Source organism: Mytilus trossulus, chromosome 12, assembly GCF_036588685.1.
Source record: "Mytilus trossulus isolate FHL-02 chromosome 12, PNRI_Mtr1.1.1.hap1, whole genome shotgun sequence".
In the NCBI taxonomy this organism is placed as follows: Eukaryota; Metazoa; Mollusca; class Bivalvia; order Mytilida; family Mytilidae; genus Mytilus; species Mytilus trossulus.
In genome coordinates this window covers 19,270,671-19,277,794 of record NC_086384.1, presented here as the reverse complement: position 1 = coordinate 19,277,794, position 7,124 = coordinate 19,270,671, and positions in this window count along the sequence as shown.

Sequence of the window (7,124 nt, the reverse complement as noted above, 5' to 3'; positions counted from 1 at the left end):
TCCCCTTTTTTTCAAAATCTATGTTTGTTTTTTTTTATATTAATTTCTACCTGTTGATAGTTTACTTGGAATTGAAAGTAAGAAGCAAATAAAATTCAATTCGAGCATATTTATTTTCATATAGTATAGGAGAAAAACGTGAAATTGATTAAAATTGATAGAACAAGAAAAATACCGGATTGAAATAAAAGGAGGAGGGCTAAAAAGTATGAAATTGTTCAAATTATTATGGCATATTGTTATTCTAAACTATTTCCAAAAATTGATTGCCCTGAAGATCATAAAAATCATTTTATTAAAATAAAGTATGTCAATAAAGGTTTTGATTTTGTAAATATTGCCGGTATATTTAACGACCATTCTGTTAAAGAACAAATTCCTGGATATTTTGACAATACTGCGCTACCTCTTATTTGTTATATTTACAAGAAATCTACCCGGAAATTTGTGTTTGATTATAGTCAATTGTGTAAAGATGTTAATATAAATTTGGCTTTTTCAAGTTCCCTTTCAATCTACAAGTATTGATGTGTTATTAATTTGTGGATTCCAAATGTTTGGTGTTGGACTTTCCGGAAGTAGGTTAAACCAGTAAAACGCATCGGACACACTTAATCCGTAAAGTGTCATTTCCATTAACAATATCAATTTACATTTATCTTTGACTTGTTAAATCTTCAAAGATACTGTCTGATATGTTATTATGACACAACCACAAATAATGGATTATATAACCAAAACTTGTTATATTGACGTTTTGTTTACCTCATTTCATTCGATACCAGATTCTAGCAAAGACAAACGTATACATTCATGTTATATATACAAGTAGATCAAACTGGATTTGGTCTTGTAGTAAGTAGGGGTTTAATTAGTTATCAAAGGTACCAGTGTATTATTCAGTACGCCGAACGAGCGTCTAAATAAGACTCATCAGTGACGCTCATATCAAACTAGTTATAAAGCTGAACAAGTTCAAAGTCCGTTCTGAGAGATAAACACTTTGATTGTGCAGTAGACAAACTTCATATGATTTCAAATATGATTTCCAATGTGCACGTCCTCACTTGTCATATTATAGTCTTGTAGTGAAATTTATATTCGGATTAAGTTTTTGGTCATTTCCAAATATTGTTTTAAAGACTTATAAAATGACGCTTATTTGACATTTTTCAAGTATCCGTAGCTTACCAAAAGTATGTTGCCATAATCAAATAAGTTTAATATAATTCCGAGTATGTTCTACAGAAATATGAACATCTGAAGCATGCTACTTCGTGTTGCTCAGTCTTATGTAGCCTTGCTGGTCTTCTTGACAGTTTTGTTTATGTTTTCTCTGCGGTGACTGGTTTTCGTCGACTTCAATGTTTTAACTGTTCCATTGGTTTCATCTTCCTCTTTTTAATTCGTAGATGTATGCTACGTGTTAAAAGAGACGAAAGATTGCGAAGGACACCGGTCATTCAAACTAACAAGTCAAAAATAAACTGGCAACACTTTGTCTAACAAGAATGTGTCCAAAGTACACGGATGCCCTTCTCTCATTATCATTTTCCATGTTCAATGGACTGGAAATTGGGTACAAAATCTAATTTGGCCTTAAAAGTCAATAAATCAACCAATAGGGTACATGTGTACTACGTTTCACGTTGATTGGACTTTAACTTCATCAAAAACTACCTTGACCAAAAACTTTAACCTAAAACTTACACTTTTCATTTCTATGTTCAGTGGACCATGAAAATGGGGTAAAAAGTCTAATTTTGTTTAAAAATACGAAAGATCATATCATTAGGAACATGTGTACTAAGTTTCAAGTTGATTGGACTTCAGCTTCATCAAAAACTACCTTGACCAAAAACTTTAATCTGAAGTGGGACCAACGGACGAACAGATTGAAGGACCAGAAAACATAAAAACGTAAAAAAGAATAAGACAATCAATAGTTCACAAAACACAACACATACAACTAATGACTGAACATCACGAACTCTATTAAATCTCTATGGAGAAATCGGGTGCTCCGAATGGGTAAGCAGTTTTTCCTACAAGTGAGGCACCGTAGTACTGCTCATATTAGTACTTACTCAGTAATAAGTCTAGTTCGGTAGGTCATGTTCAGAGGGGAAATGGACGAGCTTGTAGATACGACATTTAGAACATATCTGCTATCAATCTGTGTAATGGATATTCTAAAACGGCCAACAAACTCGTGAAAGCGTTCGTTAAATTACCAAAGAATAATTGCAACGTCCACAATCTGAACTTTTTGTAAAGCAATCATAAAAGGAAATATAAGTCCTAGCATATCGTACCAATTAGCAGAAATATACACCGTAAGCATGCGGCTGCGGGAATATTGATACATAGAAATTGAACGTTAACAATTGGGAAGCTGAAATCAATGAAGATTGAAATTCGACTTCAAGGGAAAAACAATATGCCTTGTCATACTTTATATTGTGTTTGATAGTCTGTATAGATAAAAAAAACAAATGAAACTGCTTTGAACCATCAGAAATAAACAAGGCGTTGCTAAGCATACCCCAATCAGTTAAACGTATCAGAAAAAAAGAAGTTATTGTCTATGATATCAGAATCACGTTCACACATTTTTATAAATATTTTCAAGTTGTAGAAATACTTTTTCAGTAGTAATAGTCCAGTTGCCAATTACCAATTTGTTATTACACACTTTTTAAACTAACTATATCCCTTTGTCTATCGTAGACTGGTTTTATACCTGACTAAATTGGCTACTGACAATGCAAAGCATGATGAATTGAAAGTGATGTATCGGCGGTTTAACTTACTTTTTATGAATGATTTCTGATGTCAAAAGTATGAAGCTGAACAACAAATTAATGTAATTAAAAGATTTTAAAACCTTAAAAATTACTCTCATTACGCACAGGTAAATTTGCTCTTTATGCTAGCTCTCCATTGTAAATAAAAATTACATTGTTCTTCATAATGTCCTTCATAAGGGAGGCTACTTAAATAGGGATCTCTAAATACAGGGTCAATAACGGTAATTGGCTATGGACCATTGAGAAGATTATAAAAAAAATCAAAGTAGTGGTATACAAAAACTAAAGACCTCGCATGTTACAACACTTCATAGTCAAGCTGCCAAACAAAGATATAAGAGTGTGACGGAAAACATGATTGAAATATACACTTTCTTAAACTAGACATATGCATAAGAAGAGAAAAGAACAATTGAAAACAAATTTAGAAGATGAAAGACCTTTTAATTTTTATTTGAATTGATTTAAATGCCTTTGTTTCTTTTTCGAAAAATAACATGTTGGTTTGCATTGGTATCAATACTATTATCACTTAATTTAAACAAAATCTAATTGAAAGTCTAGACCTTTATACATTTACTTAGTTTTTTTTTGTTATAATCGACATTTAGGTTAAATTCGAAATATGTTAATTTAAATCTTAGTATAAATCATTCTTTTTGAAATGATAAGAATTCAATCAATAAATATAAGTTAAGAACATTTAGAAAATCTAGAGTGAAGTATGAACTTGAAAAACATGTTTGTCCTTTTATTAACAAATATAAAAAGATATCACAAATATCCTCTATTGACGTCAATGAATGGACTTAATTATCTGTCTTAATTGAGATGAACTTTTGTTGTTGACCGGGATGTTTTTTAATGTTATTTTCCCTGGAATGTGTGAAATAAAATATAAAAGAGAAGGCTAATTGTGATAGTTTGACCTAAATTTGTGGATTAAAATCAGGCTGTTAATCCGAAATGGTAGCACAAATTCAGTTCTTAGGTGCAGCTATGATATCTAATAATATTTGTTTAAAGTCCCCTGTGATAAATTAAGAAATTCTTATGAAAGGATAGCTACAGGTAGAGTTGACCTTACACTCATTTGACTATTTGTGTAGGTCCTGTTTGATCACCTTGCTCTTCGTGCGTTGAAGATGTATACATCTTGGCCGCCTGATATTTGGTTTGTAGCATTCGTAATAAAGATAAAACCGGAGAATGCTTCTCATGCATAATATTAATGAAGTGGTTTTATTTTTATTTACTGTTGATAAATTACTAAATTATTAAAATTCCAACTCCTTCAGGTAAAGTTGAAATAAAATATTGTGAGGCCCCTTTATACCATATAGCAATTTTGGTGTTTAAGAATGTGACCTACCGAATTATACTATTTACCGGATTTGTAATAACATAAATAACACAATGGGTGCCACATGTGGAACAGTTTCCGTTTACCCTTCCAGAGCACCTTAGATTCGGTTTTTGGTGGGGTTCGTGTTGCGTAGTCTTTAGTTTTATATGTTGTGTATTGTGTACTATAACTTCTTTTTTTTTAACTACATAATAATTTTATTCATCAAATATTGCTTGTGACATAAACCATCAAGATTCCAAGCTTCTCTTGACGTACCCTGTTACAATCACTGACTACCCAGGAAATAATCAGCTGATTAAATTAATTGACATACATTTATTTTACAAAACTCTATATTAACAATTTTAAACATTATTCATTGATTATGTTTTTTTTAAATGAAAGTAACATTGGACTTGTTGTCTTATGTCCATTGATATTGGTATCTACTCTCTTGGTGTATTCATTAATAAAAATTCTGAATACGTCTATGTTTTTTGTTTTCTGCTCAGATACATAGTACGACTTATATATTGTCAAACTAATAATTGTAATCAAAAAAATTATTGGGTAATACTTGCTGTCTGTAATTTTGTATCCAAATATCATGTGTTGTAATTTTATTGAAAAAAGTAAATTACTCTTTTTTAAGAGATCGTTTATTTGTTGCCAAATTCTTGTGAAATAAGAGCAATTGAAAAAATAATGAGCATAGTCTTCTTCTATGTCACAAAAATTACACACACTATTATTAGTTATTTTCTATTGTAATAAATGCCTTTTGGTTGGTACAATAAACTGTAGTAGTTTCCATCTGTATATTTTTAATTTATTTTCAGTTACGTATTTAAAAATAAAGTTATATAATGAATTCATATTTGAAGCTTCTTGCAATGGTAAAATTTTGAGCCACCTGTTTATCCCTATTGACGTTTCTTTTTTACTATTCACTAGAGAGTCATATAACATTTTATTTGAGAAAAAAAATGTAGTCTCAAAATAACGATCTTTCCATGTGATCCTATTTCTCTGGATATTTACTTTACTTTGGACAGAATTTTTTGTTTAACTATGTCAATCCAATTTTGTGGAACGGATTGTTTCAATTTGTGAAATTCAGCAATCCAGTTTACTTTACACTTTAATTTGTTCAAAATATAATTTTCTGATAGTGACTTAGTGTCATCTAGAATGTCTTTTAAGTATATTATTTCACTTTTAATCCAGTTTTCAAATATAATTGGTTTCTTATGAAATGCAATTAACTTATTTCCCCAAATTGTTTGTTTTCTTATATCAGCATATGTCAATGCTTGTTTTGTTTGCCCACCCCCAGTCAAAATCCAGGACTTTATTACTTCTCTATACAATTCTGGAACATATTTAAAATATTCTAAATGTTTTATATCATTTAAATTCATATTAAATATAACTAAAATATACTATAACTTATTAAAAGGAAGATGTGGTATGATTGCCAATAAGACAACTGTCCACAAGAGACCAAAATGACACATACATTAACAACTAAAGGTCACCGTACGACCTTCAACAATGAGCACAGCCCATACCGCATAGTTAGCTTTAAAGGGCAACGATAAAACAATGTAAAACAATTCAAACGAGAAAACAAACGGCCTTATTTTAAATTTTATAAAAATGAACGAAAAACAAATATGTAACACAAAACCAAACGACAACCACTGAATTACAGGCTCCTGAATTATGACAGACACTTACATAAAAAATGTGGCGGGGTTAAACATGTTAGCGGGATCCCACCCCTCCACCTAACCTGGGAAAGTAGTATAACAGTAAAACATAAGAACGAACTATAATAAACAGCTGCGCCATGAGCGCATGATACGCCCGACGTCTTGTGTGGAAGTTTTATGCAAAAATCATAAATAGTTTCTGAGAAAGTTTTAAGCAATAACCATTTATTGTTTTTGAGACACGGCGGGACATGTGAAACCCCCAACCCTGTTTTTTTTTAAACTAAATATCACTCAAATAAAATTTTGAATCAAAATCAAAAAGTATACAGATCTTTAGATTAATATAACAAAGAAGTGTGTAAAGTTTTAAGCAATAATCATAAATTATTTTTGAGATACGGCGCGACATGTAAAAAAAAACTCCCCTGTTTAACACAATACTTAATAACTCCAAAATAAAGTTTTAAATCATCACCAAAAAGTGAACAGATCTTTAGATAAATATAACAAAGAAGTGTGTAAAGTTTTAAGCAATAATCATAAATTGTATTTGAGATACGGCACAACATGTAAAAAAAGCTCCCCCTTTTTTACAAAATACTCAATAACTTAAAAATGAAATTTTGAATCATCACCAAAAAGTATACAGATCTTTAGATTAATATAACAAAGACATGTGTAAAGTTATAAGCAATAATCATAAATCATTTTTGAGATATGGTGTGACATGTAAAAAAATCCTCCCCCTTTTTACAAAATACTCAATAACTCAAAAATAAAATTTTGAATCATCACCAAAAAGTATACAGATATTAAGATTAATATACCTAAGAAGTGTTTAAAGTTTTAAGCCATAATCAATAATCGTTTTTTAGATGCGGTGCGACATGTGAAAAAAAACACCCCCCTGTTTTAGTTACAAAGTGCCGTAACTCAAAAAGTTTTAATCTTATTTTCACCAAAAAGTATACAGATCATTTGACCATCATAAGAAACAACTATGTTAAGTTTCATGAAATTTGGATAAGTCGTTATCAAGTTACGGTGCGACATGTTTACGCCGGACAGACGGACAGACAGATAGACAGACGGACGGACGGACGCCGGACATTTGTATACCATAATACGTCCCGTCAAAATTTTGAAGGGCGTATAAAAATCAGTTGATAAAGGCTTAACTCATCAGATGGACAAAAATAAAAGTGGACGTGGCCGGGTACTAGTACTTGTCTGTTTGTCTGTTTATTT